The 25000-nt window shown below is 33.2% G+C and overlaps 1 long non-coding RNA gene across 1 annotated transcript in view; it reads left to right on the forward strand.

Annotated features, from left to right (window-relative positions):
- The window catches only part of LOC136849705 (uncharacterized), a 626170-nt gene that overhangs the window by 538937 nt on the left and 62233 nt on the right, over positions 1 to 25000 (forward strand). The window contains exon 6 of the long non-coding RNA XR_010856389.1: positions 9061 to 9103. This is a non-coding gene — a long non-coding RNA (uncharacterized lncRNA). The remainder of the gene's footprint in view (positions 1 to 9060; positions 9104 to 25000) is intronic.

Genomic DNA, 25000 nt, shown 5'->3' on the forward strand with positions numbered 1-25000 from the left:
AAAGAAAAACAAATAAATAAGTAGATGAAAATGTATTAAAATAAAAGGAGAACAGTATTAGGGTAGTAATGCATCACATCTTCGCTTGAACTTTTGAAATACCAGAAAAACTGGGTGGATATCATAAAAGAGCAGGTAGAAAAAAGTTAAGTATTCCTTAGTTAAACCAGACCAATGAGCTGATTAACAGCTCTCCTAGGGCTGGCTTGAAAAAGATTAGACTTATCTTACGTGGCTAAGAACCAATTGGTTATCTAGCAAAGCGGGACCTACAGCTTATTGTGGAAAAGAAAACACATTATACCGAGAAATGAATTTCTATCACCAGAAATAAATTAGGTTTAATTCTTCATTGCCGGGCGGAGACTCGAACGCGGGCCCAGCAGAGTGCCGACCCATCCAACAAGAAACTAGCTTAATGGCCTGAAAATCCTGGAAACGCGAGTGTGCGTGAGAGATAGAACTGAGTGCGATGGGGAGGAAATCAATGCTTTTTTTTTTTAATGAGCCCTCTGCGCATGTCTATGAAAAGGTTGATGTTGAGGAAGTTTTCGGTACTGATTAATTAGCTTTTAAACATTACTTGTTACAGTGACTGTTGTCTCGCTATTCTCCATAGGTGCCCAAGGGGTTGACTATTGGTTATATTTGTGTGTATATATATATATATATATATATATATATATATATTTATATATATACACATATATTATTGTGTGTGTGAGTGTGCGTGTTTGATTGTAGGTGCAATTATTTGTATATATACAGTATATATATATATATATATATATATATATATATATATATATATATATATATATATATATATATATATATATATATATATATATATATATATATATATATATATATATATATATATATATATATATATATATATATACATATATATATATATATATATATATATATATATATATATATATATATATATATATATATATATATATATACTGCATATATAGGTACATATATATATATATATATATATATATATATATATATATATATATATATGTGTGTGTGTGTGTGTGTGTGTGTGAGTTTGTGTGAGTGTGTGGTTGTTTGTGTGTTTGCGTGTGTGTGTGTGTTTGTATGTGCGTGGGTGTGTGTGTGTGTGTGGCGTGTTAACTCACAGATTGACTCGTGTTGGTATGTATTTCCATACATTTCTATTCAAGTTTTCGAAATGGGAAAGGTTCACCGTACAGAGAAACGGGTATTACCGCGACTTCGGACTAGCAAAATGATATTACCAACTGTCGCCATCGACAGGTAAGATCGCCTTTCTAATCGGCTCGGCACAAGACGATCTTATAAGGGGGAACATTATGGTTACAGATGCGTGTGGCGCTGTCGTTTACCTGTGCTTGTTCATTTTTCATCGAGGGTGAAAGCGGAGAGAGAGAGAGAGAGAGAGAGAGAGAGAGAGAGAGAGAGAGAGAGAGAGAGAGAGAGAGAGTAAACGAGGATGAGATCAAGAAACTGGTCATGTTTGTACAGATATTATTGGCCAAGATAATTACATACAGACATACATACATACATACATACATACATACATATATAATATATTTACATATATATAGATAGATATTTATAGTATATTATATATATATATATAAATATACATACATATATATACTATATATATACATATGCATGCATATATATATATATATATATATATATATATATATATATATATATATATATATATATATATATATATATATATATATATGTAAAGAGATGAAGTCGCATGTTTGAGAAATGCACAAGATATTCTCCAACATATACATAATACTGCTTTCTTACACAACTATACAGTATATATATATCTTCTTTGTATATATAGAAGATAAAATAAAAGTTTTCGTTTTTTGGAGGTCATGAAAAAACGCCAATCAGTATGTACAAAAGGTAACCAAACTTAGGCTTAATTTTTCAAGTACCATCTCTGACATATAAGCATTTTTAAATAAAGTGGAATTGTACCTGATCGATAAGATATTGATAAAGATATTGAATATCTATATTATACATAATAATGGAGATACCTATTAACAGGTAGGTGGAAAAGGAAAACTAAGTTGATATTTTATGTAGATTTAAAAAATACATTCAGAAAAGAATTTTTTTTTTAAGCATCTGTTGGCATTCATTTGTTTCACTCTCTTTTTGGCTCCCTTCAGCCATGACTGACGAGAAATTCATTTTATTTTTATTTTCTATTTGATTCGTTCTCATGGTGAGTATTACCTGAAACTGCAGAAGTCTGCAAAACGCCAAACATAATACAGAACAAATTCCGTCAAGGAACAATCAAGAAGCATATCCTAAGGCCATCGGGAATAGAGTATAACCACGATTTTCCTGTTTTTTTTTCTTTCTTCGTATTGAATTGGATTGGCCAATTTAGGCTAGGAGCCAGTTTATCTTCTTTTTCGTATTCTTTTTTATGAATTCAATTCCCACGACCGTACTTCACCAAGGTTATGACTCGCTTTCAAAGTTCGAGGACTCGTGTTGGAAGCTCAGTTGATCTTGGCAGGGATTTTGATTGGAAGCGCCTATTTTGGGGGCGTTGGTTCCCTGTGGCCTTGCATGATTGAAACCTTGGGAATTGCGTGCGTTTTGGGGCGTTTGTGTTCATGAGATCCTATTGTGTGTATATGATGTGTATTTTGGAGGATCTGCAAAAAAAAATATACATTAAAATAGCTTGCAATGGTAAGAAGGCCGAAGGAAATTGTAGATAATACCTCGCCTATTTTTTTTAGGTTAGATAAATGTTTATAATTTCATTTCTATATTGTTTCTACATTCCTTTTCTTTTTTGGAGTAGGTTGTTCCAAATGCGTATGGCATTCTTGATGGGTATCATCCAAGTACTGACATTTATATATATATATATATATATATATATATATATATATATATATATATATATATATATATATATATATATATATATATATGTATATATATATATATATATATATATATATATATATATATATTTATATATATACGTATATATATATATATATATATATATATATATATACTATATATATATATATATATATATATATATATATATATATATATATATATATATATATATATATATATATACATACATACACATATACATACAGTATATATATATATATATATATATATATATATATATATATATATATATATATATATATATATCTGCTGAGTCAGGTCTTACCTGCAATAATGCCTTCGGTAGGCCATGTGCATCACACCCCCCCTTACCACCTCCTTCCCCCCATGCAACATATGGCATCTGCCAGCCAGTAACTCCCTCCTCATAGAACACGTGTAGATCCATCTTCACCTCTCCCCCCGTCCCCCACCTTCCGCCATCCTTTCTCCATCACCCATTCAACGCGTTCCTCTTTTCTCTTTCCCCCATTCATCTCTCTCGTTCTCCCTTTCTGCTGCATTGTGGTGGATGGTGGACTTCTCACTTCACTGAGCACGGAGCTATTAGGAGAAAGTGTTTTTTCTCAAAAGATTTCTGTCATAATTTTCCGTGGTGGTGCTCGCGGGCGAGTTCTTTTTTTCATTCATTTCGTTTTTGTCTCTTTTCTATATTTTAAATTTACGGATTTTTCTGTATTTTTTTCTGAAGTTGTGCATTTTATCCTAAAGCTAATGTTCTTTTTAATCGGTTATTTTTTGTTCGCTTTTTGTACTGTGTAATTTATCAGAAAGTAAATTAAACTCAATTTTAATTTTTGTTATATTTTTTCCTGTTTTTATTATTTGATTATTTTCATTGCTTGTGGCTTATATTTAGTCTGGGATTTTTTAATGAATAACTATGGCGTGCAATACACATACATGTATACTCAAGCCACTTACTTATACATTTATTTATGTATATATATATATATATATATATATATATATATATATATATATATATATATATATATATATGTGTGTGTGTATATAATGTATGCATATGTATGGATAAACAAACACACAAATATATATATACATACATAAAATGCATGTATATGTATACATATATATAAACACACACACACACACACACACATATATATATATATATATATATATATATATATATATATATATATATATATATATACATATATATATATGTTTGAAGGCAGTCAGTATCAGTGCAGTATTTAATATGGATGGATTTTTATAAACTACATGCGTTAAATGAGAAAGAAATAGAGTGAAAGAGAGACAGAGTTTTTTCTAAAACAGTGTTTTAATAGTTACTTAGACTTTAATATACTTTTGAATGAAAGAGATATCCTGTGACATTTGCCAATTAAATAGGAGGATTAACAGAAGCATTAAAGCTGTAACAACAATGCATTGAAATGATGTAATTTTCATGTTACTTTTCAAAGGATACAAGACAAATCAAAAACTACCCTTGTCATGTTATCCACGTGTCCGTGTAGTTACAAAATGTGAGGTAATCCCTTCAGAGAGAGAGAAAAGAAATTGGTGTTAATTTTGTTCCATTCATTCACGCAGGTAAGATAGACTGATGGTATCACACAAAGAATGTTGTTTACTTTCCCACCAGCAGAACCTTCTTTTCTATTCAGTCGAAGATCGCGATGCGTAACATCGGATCACCTCGTGCATCGGATATTCCAGTCAAAGATGAGATTGAAGTCTTTCATCTGATTTACTGAGTGTTTCGCATGATCTTAACTCTTGTTTGCCAAAGAGTACGGAATGTAGATTATTATTATTATTATTATTATTATTATTATTATTATTATTATTATTATTATTATTATTATTATTCAAAAAATGCTCATAGTAGCATGAGTTTTCAATTGGAGAAGCAAATCCACAGTTATGTATATGTACATAAATTTAAAGATAAATCAGTATAGATAGCTTTTGGGAACTTGTTCGGTTTCCCTTTTCAAGATTGAAAAGGGAACCGAACAAAATTGAAAGCTATCTATATTGATTTATCTTTAAATATATATGTACATATATATATATATATATAACTATGGATTTGCTTCTCCATTGTTATTATTATTATTATTATTATTATTGAAGTACTTTGACGTAGTGACTGTTGCATAAAATTTTCCAGACTTACACCGGACTCGGGTAATAGATTTGTTCTGAAATGAGAGGTGGAAATCGAAGCCAGGTAAAGTTTGAGGTGCTGGACAGTTATGTGGGAGTAGACTTCTAGAAATAGATGAAAATTAAGAAGTATGAAGCACCTTAACTGGGGTCCTATGAAAGAACGCCGTAAAGAAACTGTATTCACATCGACGGTATCCCCTCATCTCTGATTATGGAATTGGCAATCAAATGCTTTTATCTAGTCCAGGCTTGAAAAGTCCAGGCACGTAAAAGAAGGGAGGTGGCAACTGGTTGATAGGAATTTAAAGACTGTGTGAGAATATGTTGTCAGGGGAGGGACTAGTTTGGAGTGAAAATAGGCCTGAGGGAAGGCTGTGTCGTCTCCACGGCTACTTAATACTTTTATGATAAAATTAAGGATTATGACATATTTTTCTTACAATTTTTCGCTAACAAAGGTTTTAAATAGAATGTTCCCATGAATTTTCCATCAAAAGCAATGTGAAAGTACAGTAGCTGGGAAAAATTAAAGGTTAGTATCAATATGCCTTGAGATTTTGTCTGTTGCTGATTACATGTAGGTGCCTCACTTGATTATTTATTACGTGTGACTGAAGTTAATCTGTAACTGAAGTTAATGTGTAATTAATGTGTTCCTGGAGTTATGCTATGCCTATAGTGTAGTGTCACTGTAACTGAATAGAATAGGCTAAGAACAACGCAATAATGATGGGATGACTAAGTCTGTTCAATTGTATTGAAAGAAAATAAATTGAAAAACAGTACATAAATTAAAAGTAAAATAAACACCTGTAGTTTTTTCCAAGTTATCAAGACAGCAAAAAACTTATTACTTTCACGTTCAGCAACGCATTTCGGCTTTATCCGTAAAACTGTCTCAGATTATCTCCGGTGTAAATCAAAGCGGAATCCCCGGACACTAGAAAGTACAGCGGGTGAAATCTTATATAACATGCAACATCATATAATGCGGTTGTGAACACGCGGAAACATCCCTGTACTATTTGCATTTTCTGGTGTCGATAACACCATCCGATATCTCCAGAAACTCCCTTTTCCTTTTGAGCAGGTTAACTGCGGCCGAACCTGTCGGACGGGGGACCGCCGCCCCTTCTAGTTACTGCCAGGAGTCTCAGTTATCATGTTATTGTATTTTTTTGACATCCATATTCGGCGAGAGATACGCTGATCGGGTTACTGCATTTGTTAACACATTTTTGTTTACTTATTCCTCTCTGGCAGAGAAACGATATGTACTTTATTTAAACTGGTGAAGATGATTTTTTTAGGTCCTTAGGATTCTTAATTACCAGGCCAACACATACAGTATATCTAAGTATTTTACAATTATCTTAAAGCCGATGGGAGCGTAAACGGTATGATTCAGATACTGAATGCCCTCATTACATAATTCTCCTCTCTCTCTCTCTCTCTCTCTCTCTCTCTCTCTCTCTCTATATATATATATATATATATATATATATATATATATATATATATATATATATATATATATATATATATATATAATATGTATATATACGCTCGTACATTTATATAGGTTGTGTATATAAATATACGCACAACCATATATATATATATATATATATATATATATATATATATATATATATATATATATATATTCACATATATATATATATATGTGTGTGTGTGTGTGTGTGTTTGTATGTATGTATGAAAATTCTTGTATATCACAATGCATTTAAAAAAATAAAATATAACATGTTAATGAAGATATAAATAAAACCAACTAAAAAGTCTATAGACTTTTGAGACTAGCTTCTACAGCACAAAACAGACAATTTGTAACTAATAAAAAAAAAAGGTTAGAGTATGATAACAAAACTAGCATATGCTGGACGCATTCAGGTATGAAATTGTACAGCTCAAAACGCAGCCTGTAAAGTCCGGCTGTTGTTGTAGGTGATTTGCAACTTTGGAACTCTGACACATGTTGCATTGTCGTGTTTGTGGTGCATAAAAATGAATGCCTAAAGCATGTTGTCCGTAGAGAAAGGGAGAATCAGAATGCAGATGCTGAATACGAGAGAAGGGAATCAAATTTACTTTAAGGAATTGCAGTTTTAGTTTCCTGTCAAAGAAAACTGTTAAGATGGTTGTCTGTCCGTCCGCACTTTTTTTGTCCGCCCTCAGATTTTAAAAACTACTGAGGCTAGAGGGCTGCAAATTGGTATGTTGATCATCCACCCTCCAATCATCAAACTACCAAACTGCAGCCCTCTAGCCTCAGAAGTTTTTATTTTATTTAATGTTAAAGTTAGCCATGATCGTGCGTCTGGCACCGCTATAGGTGCCAACAAGACAGACCACTACCGGGCTATGGCTGAAAGTTTCATGGGCCGCGGCTGAGAGTTCATGGACCGTGCCTGAGAGTTTCGTACAGCATTATACGCTGTACAGAAAACTCAATTGCGCCGAAGAAACTTCGGCGCATTTTTTACTCGTTTCCTTTTGTTTTGCAGGTTCGTCTCCACGCGAAAAACAAAGTCCTTTCACGCTGTCCTCATGAGTGAGATGTCAGACAAACCCCTGCGCCGAATTCTTTAGTATTACGACAGAATTAATAGAGGACAGTGGCTTAAGTCTTAAATATACTTAGCGACCTCAGACGCAAGTATGAATATATATCGTCATTATCGCCTCCAACGCCGCTTAGCACAAAGGGCGTCTCTCTCTCTCTCTCTCTCTCTTTATATATATATATATATATATATATATATATATATATATATATATAGAGAGAGAGAGAGAGAGAGAGAGAGAGAGAGAGAGAGAGAGAGAGAGAGAGAGAGAGAGAGAGAGGTGTTTTTGTATACACATACGTGTATGTGCATACAAGTATATATTAACATATAAAAAGTTCCTCTGATTTTCTGTGCATTTATTTAGTTTTCCATATCATTTAAAGTAACAATGACAACATAAATACATCATTGCACTCAAAACGAAATGGGGATTATAGGGGGGCCGGCGGTGTGGGCCAGAGTTGTGACCTTGTTCGTAGTAGAAGGCGAATATACTTATTTAGAATTAGAAGGCCACGCTAACCTTAAGAGCTCCTGTTAATTAAGGGTTCTTCTTGTTTCCTTCATAGATACGATTTGTATGAGATTTTGGTTCACTACTGTCTCTGTGTAAATTTAATGGCTGTACGGTTTATTTTTAATTTTCCTTTTTTTTATTTACTGTACCACACTTTTCACTTTCAAAGGATTATTGAAGAGGTATAGGCTGTACTTCATTGGCAGACATATCTTAATCAGTCCAACACGTATTCAGGAGGTTCATTTGATAATCACTGAGTTGATGTTGATATCTCCACAGTCAAGATTAACATGAATATTTCAGTGATGTTAAAAACAATAATGTTACAGACATTATGTCAAAGAATTCTCACTTAGTTTCAGGGGCGAAATTAAGATAAATATTGCAGCAATGTTAAAAATTTCAAGTTAAAAACGTTCATTATCGTGGTTTATTTCTTTTTTCACAGGTTTATGGTCAAGAGATTGTTGAAAATTTTAATTTACTGTAGTGCATTGTTCACTTTCAAAGGATTATTGAAGAGGTATAAACAGCGCTTCATTAGCAGCCACCTCTTAATCAATCAAACACATAATCAGGAGGTTCATTTGTCAAGCATAGAGTCGATGTTACTGTCTTCACAGTCATTTCTGTAATGTTATTAAAACAATAATGTTAAAGACATTAATTTTAAAGGATTTTCACTTAGTTTCTGGAGCGATATTAAGATAAATATTGCAGTAATGTTAAAAATTTCAAGTTGAAAACGTTCATTTTCATGGTTTTTTGCTTTTTTTTTTGCAGGTTCATGGTCAAGAGACTGTTGAAAATGTTGCGACATTGATTGGTGAGTAGTGATTTTTCTTTTTTTGAGTTTAATCTTTGTTGTTGATTCCGTTTCCGTTTGCAACTATTTTCTCTTTTGTTCAAGAATTTATCTCAAATTCCGAAACTTTGCCGAACTTACTACGTGAGGAAATAAATAAGTGGAGGAGAGAGAGAGAGAGAGAGAGAGAGAGAGAGAGAGAAAGAAAGAAAATCACCATGAATAAATTAAAACTGAATGTCTTTCCTGTAGGTATTTTCAAACAGAACTGATATTATCTCATTCTTTGGGAACCTGTATTTCTAACAGGCAAAAGTCTTCAATACCTTATTCATAATTCAAAGAAGAAGAAAGCAGACGAAATAACGAAGAAAACATGAATTATTAACTATTGTCTGATTTATCTGATGGACCACCTAGATTATGATAATCGAGAGGCGGCGAAATTGATCGCATGTTTAGTGATATCGAGATAAAGGTATATTAGATTCCGATTCGTGTATATTATATACATATGACAGCTGTCAGATGTCGTCGTTATCACACACAGTAATAATTTGGAACTTCATTTCCTTGTATGTATATATATATATATATATATATATATATATATATATATATATATATATATATATATATATATATATATATATATATATATATATATATATATATTTGTTAAGTATAATTCTGCGCGAGTGTGATTTGAGTTGTCATGTAGAAAAATCAGAGATTTGTTTTTAAAATTGCATAGGAACTACAGAATGTTGTTTTAACTCATTTCCTTGTCTCATTCGACGGTTGCCATCAATCACTTTGTAATAACAGTGCATATTGTGGGTATTGTTGATCTCTTCCTTATTTTTTCACTTATTTCAAGAACGCGCAAATTTATATATATATATATATATATATATATATATATATATATATATATATATATATATATATATATATATATATATACACATACACATGTACATGAGCGTTTGTCTGCAATACACGGTGAGATTTTATGCTCAGATTTTAAACACACACACCCCTTAACAAAGAATTCAATTTACCTGGAGAATTACGTACACCCAAAGGGAATTAATTTCATATATGTCAAAGTTATATATATATATATATATATATATATATATATATATATATATATATATATATATATATATATATATATATATATATATATATATATGAATATATATATATATATATATATATATATATATATATATATATATTTATATATATACATACATATATAAATATATTTGTGTATGTATATATATATATATATATATATATATATATATATATATATATATATATATATATATATATATATATATACAGGATAATTGATACAGTTAATGAGTAAGTGTTGATATCCTTAGAATGGGTTTAGTTTGTATTGATTAAATAATCTATTTCTCTGGCAACAGTATAACTAAAATTTATGTTTGTCTATTCAACGGGGTAAGTTTTTTATTATTACCTTGCTTTCGCTTCTACTGAAACCTGTTCGATATTTTTTTTTCCATTTTGGAATCACTGTCACTGCAGTTCTCAGAAGTAATTAAAGTCGATTCATTCTTTGCAAGAAGAAAGTGACCTGATATTTTTTCGTAATATGAAAATGATAAATCTTTACAAGTCAGTGAGCTTCAAAATTCCACGAAGAATGTGTGGTTACAAAAATATAATGTTCATGTTTATTTTTCCATTTATTTTATCTTTCGAATTTTTCTTTAGAAAAATTTGTTATATGTGTTTCTCACAAATGCTGGGGTTGCCACGTTCATCTGTTTTCTTTCATATCCAATTTATATCATAGTTTCTTACTTCTGAATCATTTCAGTTGATAAAGCTTCTTGTAAATTATGTAAAGTATGTCTGTACGTTTGTCTGTCCACACTACAGTAAATGCGCACCCATCTCTAAACAGTGAAGAACAAAACAAATCATACAAGAGAAATTAATCTTAAAAAAAAGCTCTAATAACGGAGAGAGAGAAAGAGAAAACCGCGCTATCACAGGTACGAGTCGTTTCCAAAGAAAGTCCATTACCTGAAATCGTTTTTGCCATTTGCGACGGTATGAGCGCATATATACCGCGTCACAACAACAAACAACAGCAACGGCTACAACAACAAGAACAAAAACATCCAAGCACGACCGGGAACTCTACAAAAAAAGCGAGAGTTTTCTTTTTATTTCTTAATAAGGAGAGACCAGAGCACAGCGGTGGTGCTCCGGAGAACTGTCATTTGGAAGGACATTTGTCATGTACAGTAAGTCTCTCGTCTCGTGCCTTCAAAAAGCGAGTCGGTAAACACAGCGTTTCGAATGACTTTCTCGTTACCACTTCTCTCTCTCTCTCTCTCTCTCTCTCTCTCTCTCTCTCTCTCTCTCTCTCTCTTTTATTCTCTAATTTTAAGGCGAGCAGAAGAGCGTGAAAGGGTTTGCGCTTCTGTGCACGCGTCCGTGGGAATGTCTAGAGCCATGTGCACTTGCTTGTGTGTATGTGTGTCTGTCTGTGTGTGTGAGGTATTTGCCCCTGGGCGATCGTGGTTGAGGGATGGACATTTGGGTGGAGGCGTGGTTTCCGATGGCAGTGCCTTATACTTGTAAATGATAATTGGTTATTAAAGGGAATAAGCCAGAGGCATTACAGGGTACTTTTTGGGAAGTTTCATGATACTCTGCATACTGTCTCCCCACGGTACTTCTCATCTCTTAGACAGAGCCCTAAGGCATATTTGTCGTTTGAGACGTTTCTGATTGCTGTTCTTTGTAGAAAAACGGTTTAACGAAGATATCATTTTTTTTTTTTTTTTGAGTGTTCATTCGAGCTACAGTTTTAGCTGGAAACACAAGGTTTCTCTCCCAGACGCTCCTAGCAGTCAGTTTTAGTCAGGCTTAGACTGTTCTCGTTCCCACGGTCCTTTTTTATTTATTTAAATTTTTGTGCATCGTGGGTGAGTATTGTTTCTGTCTTTGGCTAAATAGTCATTACAGAATAATTTTTAGATAAATTGCATTTTGTGTTAAGACAATGAAAACGCCTGTGCAAGGACTCTCTTCATTCCTAGTAAACTTTGTGTAAATTTAACCTTCAGTAGGTGTTTTGTGGGTTTTAACATGTTTACCGTAAAAACAGGATTTGCTAGGATATCAGGGAAATGAACTTCGGAATTGAAAATTTATTAGGATTAAGGAAGTGACCTCGAGATTGTGATAAGTACGTGATTTCTGGAGAGTGACCCCAAAATGTGACTTTTATTTGGATTTTATTAATATGACCCACATGGGGTGGCCTTTACTCTGGTTTTAGGAAAGGGCTCGCCACAAAAAGACTCTTTGTATAGGGTTCAGGAAAAGGGGACCCCAGCAAAGTGAACTGAAGAAGGTTACCAGTACTTGAGTACAGGCCAAGTTTCCCGCTGTTATAACCCTTACTTGAGCGTTTGCGAGGCTGACCTCTACCCGCATTTCATCAAAAGAAGTAACAAACCACTAGATAAAGATCATATCACTGGTATTTATTAGAATTTCTAAGTCAGTTCTATTTAAGTTTTACCACCTCTCGACGTTCAGTTTAGCCAAAAGATTATAATCACTTCATACCTAGAACACGGACTCCTTTCCTCCATTTAAAAGATAATCTTTTGCATTACCCCTTCATCGATTTCGTAAAGCGTAATGTAACCTTTGCGTCCCCGCCCCCAATAGAATAGCTCCTTATGTTTTCAGAAAACTGCCAGGAACTCAATTTACACTTTAGGCCAATAGAGAAGCAATACATTTTTCAAGTGACGAGACTAAATTACCTTTCCCCGCCCAAGTTACAATTCAGAACAGTCTGGCGAGGCGAAGAAAGTTGCTAGTAAAACTATTCGGCACATCACTGTAGCGCTATCGTATTTTATTCGAAAACAATTCCGGTGAGATCAGAGGGACCGCACACATGTAAGCAGGTGGACTTGTCAGTTCACCTGTTTCCGCAAAATATGTGTAGCAGGTAGGAGCGACAGGTTCCTTTGCTTTTCGTCATGCTTCTATCAGCGAAGGCCGGTAAGGGGATAGGGCAGATCAGTTTGCCATCCTTGTTCTACAAATAACATATTGTAAACTAATGCTTCAATGCATTCTCTCTCTCTCTCTCTCTCTCTCTCTCTCTCTCTCTCTCTCTCTCTCTCTCTCTCTCTCTCTCTCTCTCGCTGAAATATGGTATTGTTTTTAAACATACGACTTTCCCCTATAGAGTGAATGGTGCCAGAAGTTGTATATTTATGTGTGCATATGTGTTTATTTCCCATTATATGTCTCTTCCCCTTAACATAGGGCAACCGTAAATCTTTTGGGAAGAGTTTTATATATATATATATATATATATATATATATATATATATATATATATATATATATATATATATATATATATATATATATATATATATATATATATATATATATATATATATATATGTGTGTGTGTGTGTGTGTGTGTGTGTGTGTGTGCATATATATATGTATGCATGTATATATGTACACATACAAATATCATATATATATATATATATATATATATATATATATATATATATATATATATATATATATATATATATATATATGTATGTATGTGTCGTGTTGTTTGTTTGTTTGTGTAATATACGTATTTATAAATGCTGATAGAGTTATTTTCTCCTCTCTGCGACAATTTATAATGAAATCAGAGGCATTATTTACGGATAAAATTTTCTTATTGAGGTTTCTTATTTGTTTATACAACCAAAGAGAACAAGAAGCAAAGAAAAAAAAAAAAAACATCGGCAAGGAAACAGGCTTCACAAATAATGCCACTGACTTTGATCTTTGATATATATATATATATATATATATATATATATATATATATATGTATATATATATATATATATATATATATATATATATATATATATATATATATATATATATATATATATATATATATATATGTTGTGCTGACCAACCCTGATGCTGCCTGAGAAAACTCTAAATTACAACCTAAACTCTCTCTCTCTCTCTCTCTCTCTCTCTCTCTCTCTCTCTCTCTCTCTCTCTCTCTCAGCATCAGTTTCGTGACAGTTTGCCTCTATATTTCATCTGGAAGTATCTCAAACACTCTGATCAGAATATGAATAAATTATGTATAGACATTATTCATTTCAATGTTAGATCCTTCAATGTTATTTGTAGGCCATTATAAGTCCAAATCATACATTAAAAATTTAAAACAATATTTCCATGTGATACAGACAATTTGGTGTAGGCCTAGGCCAATGATGTTTTTTTATGATATGTATTACTATAATGAAAGTAAACCTCACTGTCCAGTTCATAAAAAGATGAACCAACCCCTTAGTTCTAATTTAAACTCATTCATTAACATTGTATGAGAATAGACATCTTTTTTTAATAAGAAATATTTAGTCTTTACTTTGTTATGCCTTTTTATTTCTTTCCTGTTATTAAGTGAATTGCTGCAACAGTTTCATATTAAGAAAAAAATTGGTGAAATACTTTCCTTTACAGCTAACTTCAATTCATGATACGTATTCTTTATATTGGTTTTAGGGTCCTTTTTACATAATATAATAAATTACAACTCATTATCTTTACAATGACATCAAATTCCTTATCATAGAATGAAGTATAAAGTTACACAGATCATTAGAAAAAATTATCGCCATGCATGTCCATACTCATCTATAAACTCAGTCAATTCGTACCCTTGGTGAAAACGTAATCATGAATCAAACAAAATCTTTCCCTTCTTGAAGGAATGTTAGGCAACCGGTTATTTATTGTTTTGAAGTAATTATACGATTTGATTAAAGATAAAAATGAAAATCTATCATTCTACTGTATAGCCATAAACAATAATTATTATTTTCCTAAATGACAGGAATACTATTCCTTACTGTGTATGCTTACGTCAGCATAAGGTACGAATTGTCGTGTTGTGTAAGCTGTGAGCGCTTCGACGTTCGTCGAAGTGCAGTAGTTGCCATTTCTTAATTTAACCCTTATTTGCATTGTATGCAATTAGCCTCCATCAACGTAGATTTTGCAAGAGTGTTTTGGAAGAGGTTTCAAATGTAATGATCTAAATTCCTGTTAAGTTTTAATCTAGAATTTTCAGTCATTATCTTCCAGGTAATCAGTACCAAGCAACATGAAAAGAAACTCATCTTCTGTATGCACTGAAGTGTTTTGCCAATTCGCACGATAATTAATTCCAACTGTCAACCACTGGAGTGTCCAAGCATGATATTTCAATTATTCCGGACCTCATTTAAACCGGCTTTATAACGAAATACATCACAGTAAAGTCACGAAGCAGTCGCTATAACGAATTCCGAAGGTAAAAATAAAGAAGAAACTAACGAATTAATGAGGAAATTCCCATTTGTCAGTTACTGTAGTCTGAGGGTTTGCAGTGGGAGGAGTTTAATGACGTCACCAGAAAACTTGGAGCTTTCCACCCAAGCTATTCGTGACTCCCAGAACGTTACTGAAGAAAAGGTGGATTAAAAACGAAAATTTCTTTTGCTTTGTTTGTGTTTGTATGTCTGTCACGGGGTAGGAGTTTGATTTTGAGTTATAAACCTTCCTGGGGTGACATAGAAGCCATGTGCAAAATTTTTTCTGGGTCTGTCATGTGGTTCGAATTTCTATAGTGGACAAACAAATATACAAACATTCACTACACACACATATATATATATATATATATATATATATATATATATATATGCATGTGTGTGTATGCATACAAACACACATACACACACACATATATATATGTGTATATATATTTCTGTGTGTGGTTGTTACTTTGCAGCTATAAGTTAAAGAATAAATGCAAACTCCCTTTCTCTCACTCTTTAAGAAATTCCCTGTGTTTCACCAAGGATCACGGAGGTAGTCACCACTTCCTTCCTTCCGAGGAGAGGAAGGAACCCGTCTCGTGTGGTTTCCCTAATCCTTGCCCCTCCTCCGTGAGGGAAACTATTTTCCCCTGTCGTGTTAATCGCGTTCTCGCAATTTCATGGCCCTCGTTAGGTGTCATTTCGAAAGGAAATCGTGCGTTTGTTTCGTACTTAAGGGCATTCAATTGCCCTGAGCTTATTGGTTCTGCGGGATACATTTAATGCGGCTTTCCCAAACAGATTCTTTCTCTCTCTCTCTCTCTCTCTCTCTTATTATGTTGAGGTCTGTTAGTCTATCAACCTTCCAGTAACTTGGCTTACATAAGAATAGAGTATGAGGAAATTAAGACGAGTAACTGTAAATCGAGAACAAATATTAAGTCATATTTATTAAGAAGAGAGGATTTTGGATATAAAAAAACAACAGAAGCACGACAATGTTTCTCTGTTTTGACACTGAAACTTTCACCATTCATTGCAATATCTCCAACACATGTCAAAATAATGATAACCGTTCCATTGCTATAGTGGTTAGTGTCGTGGCATGCCACTCAAATGTCGCAAGTTCCCGTCTCCCACAGGGCGATGAAAAATCACTGGCTCCGTATCAAGATCAGTTACTGCTGCAGTGTGGGGTCTGCAGTGGGAGGTGGAAACCAACATCTTTGGAAGCTTGAATTTCAAGTCAATGGCCCCTGTGTGTTTGTTCCATGTGAATAGGTTTCATATACGGAAATAATGATAATGATTTCTGAGAGCTCAAAAACAGGCGCACATTTTCCACACTCATTTTCCACTCTTTCTCCAATTGTTCCATATGAATTTTTAATTAATGAGGAAAACAAAAGAATTCTAATACAGACTTACTTTTACAATAAACTTATTGATTTAATGTTTACACACACACACACACACACACACACAGTTAATCATATCCCTGTATCAGCCTAAACTGGTTTTAATAAACTAATAGTGACATGTATGCTATATTTTTTCAGTACGTTACATTTCTGTTATTCATATTATACACCTTTCCAGCAACCAAAACTGTATTCATACATTATACTTGATCCATAAAAATTTCACTTTAATAATTGATTTGATAAATTTATGTCTGTATACATTGATGTGTAGGTACATAGTGCATGACTAAAGTTGAGCTTTCCTGTTAATACTTGTGATGTGATTGCATCTTCCTTAAGCACTTGTACATTGTATCAGAATTTTGACGTTTAGCTCAGATGATATATATATATATATATATATATATATATATATATATATATATATATATATATATATATATATATATATATATATATATATATATATATATATATATATATATATATATATATGCATATTATATATACACACACATATATGTATAAGACAAAATCCAAGAAGGAAAGAGAAACAATGGAGTGCTGCAAGGCCTTTCGACTTATCGGCCTTTACTTAGCAGACTTCGTGGATTTTGTCTTTATTTATATTTATATATTCATCACTTTCCATGTTTTCGTGATTCAGTTATACACACACACATATATATATTATTATATATATATATATATATATATATATATATATATATATATATATATATATATATACATTATATATATATATATATATATATATATATATATATATATATATATATATATATATATATATATATATATATATATATATATATATATATATATATATATATATATTATATACAGTATATGTGTGTGTGTTACTAGAGACTATAGCAAAATTATAACATATAATAGCTGCATCCTTGGAATGTATAACACAATTTAGATTTTCAAACGAAACAAAATCAGGTTGTATTGTGAGACCTCTTTCCTTCAGATTTTTTTTAATTGTTATTTAAGCCACTACGCCTATAATGCCTCTGTCACAAGCATTAAGCACTCGTCAGCGTTCTTCACCGCGCTTAGAATCTGTTAATAGGGTAAGAATTCCGGATATTTAAAATCACAAGTTTCTGATTTTCCATCTTGCGGTTTTTATATTCTTATAAAGACTAATATTACACTAGCGTTGTACGTATGCGTACGCGTTTATATATATATATATATATATATATATATATATATATATATATATATATATATATATATATATATATATATATATATATATATATATAATATATTATATATATATATGATATATATAATTATATATATGTGTATATATATGCGTGTGTGTTTTTAATAGCTTCGAAGATGTATATAATTTCACACTAATGAGATTATCTAAATGCAGGGGACTCCCTTAGCGAAGAGTTCAAACTTTCCTTCAGACCAGTTTTACAGCTACGTCCCTTTCACTGTTAATGAATGATGTTATGAGAGAGAGAGAGAGAGAGAGAGAGAGAGAGAGAGAGAGAGAGAGATGTTTAATTACTGCTGATTCGGGAGAGGTAACAAAACGTCGAAACTCGATCCACTTAATCGAGACCTAATTAACAGGAGCTGGTCGGGAGAGAAGGCGGGGGGGATAAAGGTCGCATAAAGGCAGGCAGTGATACACTTGAAAGTAACCTTGCCTGAGAATCGAGGTAATTCAAGCAGAGGAAACTTCTCTTCACGTCTGATTTAATTAAGAGTACATAATGAAAGAGGTAATTCAAGACTTCCCTTCTCTCTCTCTCTCTCTCTCTCTCTCTCTCTCTCTCTCTCTCTCTCTCTCTTACACACACATACACACACATTATGTAGATGCATTTGATCTCGATAGATAGCTATCAGAGTAATCTTAATAAACAGGTTATCATACAAATACCTGTAAATATTCGTAAATGGCACGATTATTCATAAACTTGACAAATCCTGTCCTAGTCTAACCGAATATACTATAAAGCGATTTAACGTTAACAAATATGCAAAATTAACCGCAGATTTATTAACTGGTTAATTTGTCAAATTTACCAAAAAAGTTGGTTTTAGGCATATTCACTAGTTCATCACATTTACACTAAGCGGAACCTAGTGTGCACAAACATCATGTAAATATACCATTGCGCCTATAATTTCAAAAAGAAAGGTAACATTTATTACACATCAATTACATCTGCACATTACCTATTTAAATATAACTTCTTTATCTTGACTGAAGTAGGTAAAGGTTAAATTGATCCATTGTCTCGAGCTTATCTTATAAAGGAATACAATTACCGCTGTGATAAGTGGAATTAGTTTTTGATATGTATATTTACTAAGCACTTTTTGTCAAAAATGATGGATGTTTTACTGCTCAAATGCTGACATAAAAGCAATTACCGGCATGCTATTGGAAAGTTAATATATCGTAATTTTGCGCTGTGGAATTGAATTACGCGTAGCTATTACAATATCTTTTACTGACATTTTTCATGGCAAATTTTAGATACATGTTCTTAGCTGAAATCAGCTTGCAATTTTGAATCCTAATTTTTTCTAATTTGAATTTATGAACGTCTGCGATAAATTACATATATTCGACCTCAAAATAAAACCAAAATGGTTATCATAACATGGAACCTAATTTTACTCAGCCGGGCAAAAATATATAATCAGTATAACTAAACAGTCAAGCAAATATTCTTATCCTTACGTTTTAATGCACAATAGCCGTTATACATAACACAAAACTACAGCATATATTACTATAAAGTCAGTTTATTGTAGCATTCCATAATACCAACAAAATTTACCTACCGGTAACACGACATTTATAGAGAACATTTTCCACAGTTGTGTAATTTTTTTTTTTTTTTGCTAACTTGCATGTCATATTGAGCAATTTTCTTATACAGCTTTTTTGAAAATGCTCTAATAAATGACAAGTATTCAGGTTTAGATTTACACCAAAACCAGTATTCAAGCACAAAAACTAAATTCATGTAGACCCATCAACAAGAAATGCCACCAAGCATTAATGTAGTCAACGAGAGATGGGTTCATTACAGTTGAGGTGTCATACACCATAAAGAAATTGTATATATCTATCTATATATATATATATATATATATATATATATATATATATATATATATATATATATATATATATATATATATATATGTATATATATATACATATATGTATATATATATATAAATTTATGAATTCATATATATCTATGTGTGTATATATATAAAATTATATATATACAAAATTTATACATATGTATATAAATATATATACATATATACATACATACATACATACACACACACACACACACACACACACACACATATATATATATATATATATATATATATATATATATATATATATATATATATAAATGACATAGTAGCTCAGTGTTCTCGAGTTGAAACCTTGATTAGATTTAATAGATTTCTGCCATCCCTCTGAATTAGGGATGGGTCAGTGGGTCCATTGGTTGAGTTGTACAGTACTCAGCTGGCGATTGCTGGAGCCAAGTTCGTGCCGAGGTTGTCTCTCACAATTGCACCCAACATATGATATGATCAAAAAAAAAAAGGGGGCTCAGGGATAGCAACCTCATCCCTAAAAGATGTACCGAGAAACCTGAAGTTTACATCCTTTCAGGTCCAACCCACCTTCACCTTAAAAGAAAAAGTTATCTGCATACACACACACACTCACACACAAACTCATACATACATACACACCCATATGTGTGTATGTATATATATATATATATATATATATATATATATATATATATATATATATATATATATATATATATATATATATATATATATATATATGTATATATATATATGTATGTATGTATGTATGTATACATACATACATAAAAATATTATTGCAAGTCCTGTTTTTATATAATTTAACCCATTTTTCTCTGCAAAATTCGACTCGTCGGTTTCGGTTTGATAGCATGTGTGGTTCCTGGAACTCAACAATGCTTGTTATGTTCAGTCATTCGAATGGTGTCTTGTAAAGATAATATTGTAAGACTCTTTGTAATGCCCATGGTTTTATACAATGGTCTGGAAGTCCGTCGATTCTTTTAGTGCTTTTAAAATCCATCAACCTGAAAGCTGCTTCGTAAAATACATAGATTTTGGAGTTGCCATGATTTTGAAATGTACATTGTAAAACCCGTAAGTTTCAAGGGTGCTTTTTAATATCTTTGGATCTGTACGGTGCTTTGTAATGTCCTTGGATTGGTAAGGTGCTTTGTAATAGTTTTGTTTTTGATAGGTGCTTTGCAAAAGCTGTGGCCTTGAAGAGGGCTTAGTAATATCCATGGATCTGAAATGCGTTTAATGCCAAGTCTGAAGATTTCTTGAGCAAACTTATGGAAAGATTTTTCCCTTTTCTATGAAAATGCTTTCAAGTCCGAAAAGAATAAACAAAGAATAAGTAGGCGACAAAAGCAAGTGAGGGAATAGCTGGGGTTGGAGAAAGGGAATAATAAATAACTGAACAGTGAAAGGAACAAGAGAAACTAACATATGCAAAGACGAGAAAGAGAGAAAAATTAGACTTAAATACTGGCTCATTATGAAACCGCCCTCTTTTACAAAAAGTCAGCGAAAATTACCCAGTCGCAATATACTGTAAGTGCTTGTGATCTTGCGCTTCGTCGTAGTCAGTTATTTATTGTTTGCTTAAATGCCTACAAATGTTAGTTTTCTCGCAATAAATTTGAGGCTTTTTTTTAGGTGTGGCGTCATGAAATTAACCCTTAACCTTCGGTTACTGTGAAACTTTGGGGTTTGTGTCTTCCGGAATCAAAAGTGCCAGGATCTGTTTTATTGGAGTTAAATACGATTTCGAATCTGAGTTTATACAAGAAAAAACTAATGTTCTGTATATAACTTCAGGCAAATTATAATCGGTGATTATAAACCATGAAAAGATAATTTGCCAGATGATAATACTTTACGCATTTGATAATAATAACGCTAAAAACTTATTCAGTGTTTAAGCTATAACTTTGCTTTCCAATAACGGACTGAAACTCATCGTCTGACCATTCATGGGCGACCTACGATATCCCTTGCTAATAATAGGGCAGTTCCAGGTGCCTCCAAAATCCAGACAATGTAAATGATAAATAAGATCGAGGTCTCTGCTTCACCTGTATCTCCTACTTACAAAATCGAGAGAGAAAAGAATTTGTCTAAAGTGTTTACCATGGTGACGCAGTGGTTTATTCTCTTTTATGTAAAACGAGCTGGATGGCGTGCGCTACGCTTCACTGGAACCCGGCGCTGCCCGTCATGTCTCCCCTACCCTCCCGATCCCCTACCTACCCAGCCCCCACCCGGGGCGGACAACAGTTTTGCAGGAGGAAGGTGGATGTGTCATGTCTCCCCTACCCTCCCGATCTCGTACCTACCCCGCCCCCATTCGGAGCGGACAAACAGGTTTGCAGAAGGTGGTTGGATGTGTTATGTCTCCCCTACCCTCCCGATCCCCTACCTACCCCGCCCCCACTCGGAGCGGACAAACAGTTTTGCAGGAGGGTGGATGTATCATGTCTCCCCTACCCTCCCGATCTCGCACCTACCCCGCCCTCACTCGGAGTGGACAAACAGGTTTGCAGAAGGTGGTTGGATGTGTTATGTCTCCCCTACCCTCCTGATCCCCTACCTACCTCACCCCCACCCGTGGCGGACAAACAAGAATGAGACACTTGGATTTTATTATTATAGATTCAGATAGATAAGGAAAGAATGCTCAACATTTCTCTCCACTCCTTAATGGTTTGTAAAATCTTTCACATTTTTTTCAAGGCGATTTCCTTTTCCAAGGACGCTAGACCAGTTTCTTTCCCACTGAGAGGGTCTTCTTTTTGCCAGGTATTTTCACTGAACGAGTGTGCGTGAGTGTGGGCATGCTTCAAGCAAGCATACACTGACCCTCGGGCAATGTTTGTTTATGCACGACTTCTGTGCTTTAGAAATTCTCCTGAGTGGGCGAGTTGTAAAGCAATTCTGGTTTAGACAATTTCAGCTATGGAATTATTTACAGTAATTATAGAGACTTGCAAAATTGTGCAGTTGTATTAGTGTAATGCATATTTGTTAAGAATACGTCACATTCTCCTGTCTCTCACACAAACACTCATACACACAAACACACAAACAAACACGCACACAGACACACACACAAACACACACACACGTGAGTAGGAGCACAGACTCGCCACATTCCAAAGTAATTGCTCGCGCTGTCAAATCGAGGGGAGAGGCTCCATGAAGAATGACGTGTTTGTGGGAGGGATCAGTGAAATTATTGCGCCCGCGGGCAACTTTTTGGACTTCGGCGCTCGTCTGTTCAAAGCTAAACTGTCGTGGTTCATTTGTGAATGGGCCTGGAGGGCTGGCGGCGTCTTGCAATGGCTGCGCTCGACTTCTGTGAATCTATATTTAGGTTTGAATGGCGAGGGGAGGGGTGGGGGAGGGGGAAGTATTGTTGTGTTTGCGCCTTGCAACAACTTTCTTTTCCTTTCCCTCCGTCCTTCCCTCAGCGGTTTCTTTCCGTTTTCTTCTTTCTTGCGATGTTGCCAGATTTCCGTTCTATTTTTGCACAAATCTGTCTTTAATTTTGTTTAAAGATATTTGTTTTATTTTCTGTTTTATTTATTTTTAGACTTATATAATTTGTTTATATTTTGTCTGTTTTTTGTAGATGTATAAAAACATTCCCATTGCCATTCTTTTCTTCGTTTTTTTCGTATTCCCTTTGTTTCGCTTTGCCGTTTCCTTCGCGTCATTTCCTTTCTCTTTTGTTATTCCCTTTTGTTTTTCATTGCCATTTCCTTGCGTTTACCAAGACCAGTTTTCCCCTTCTTCCAAAGGCTTTTATCTTCACCTTCTTCTTCTTCTTCCTCTTGTCTCTTTCATCTTCCTCTCTACATTATTGCCATTTCCCCTTCTCATTTTCAAGCGCCACTGTCATCCTTTCTCCAATGGATTTTATCTTCTTCTCTTCCTCTTCCTAATATTTATTTCTCGTTTCCTCTCCTCTCGTTTAGGTTGAAGGACTTGCGATTGCACTCTTTCTCTCCTGATGAGAAATGAACACGAACACCTATCGAACGAACGGCTGCCGTCCGTCCAGCGTCACCTCGTTCTCGATTGGTCACTAATAGTTCTGAAGTGGGATTTTTTCCCCACACTTATGTGGTCGTAAATCGGTGTGCGTAAGTCTGTATATATGTCATGTGCCCACAATTCTAGCCACACGCTCACATACGAGTGAGATTGTGCACGTGCATACGTACACACACAATTATATATATGTATATATACATATATGTATATATGTATAACATATATGTATACAATATTTATGACAAACGTTTCCATGTATACAATATTTATTTTTCCATTTGTCCAATTATATATATATATATATATATATATATATATATATATATATATATATATATATATATATATATATATACATACATACATATAAATTTTTATATATATATGTGTGTGTGTGGCAATGTAGGTTCCATTGTTTTCATTATTTCATCATTGTCATTCAAATGTAATCAAAATTCAACTCAAAATCTATGTTCCCTTAGAGAGCGTTGATGGGCCTCATTTTTGTACAGAAAAACATAATTATATGGAGTTTATATAGCACGGGGCAGTTTTAGGAAAGAAATGGCTGTCTCGCAACCTCATAATCTACTTTTCCACCCTCTGGAATTCGGAGTGTTGTCTCCCAAATGGATGAAGAAGAGATGTTGGTTCTCGGTTTAACAGCCAACAAGATGAAAGTCCTTGTCGAATCCTGTAGAAAACAAAGCGATTGAATATTTAACCGTATTATTGAAATTGAATTCTTTAGAACATTTCTTCAGAGATTAATTTTTCAAAGGCATAGCGTCTTGTTAATGAACAGAATTTTATATGTGATTAGAGGTCTCACTCTTCTTCAGGGA

Source organism: Macrobrachium rosenbergii, chromosome 21 (assembly GCF_040412425.1).
Source record: "Macrobrachium rosenbergii isolate ZJJX-2024 chromosome 21, ASM4041242v1, whole genome shotgun sequence".
NCBI classification, from domain to species: domain Eukaryota; kingdom Metazoa; phylum Arthropoda; class Malacostraca; order Decapoda; family Palaemonidae; genus Macrobrachium; species Macrobrachium rosenbergii.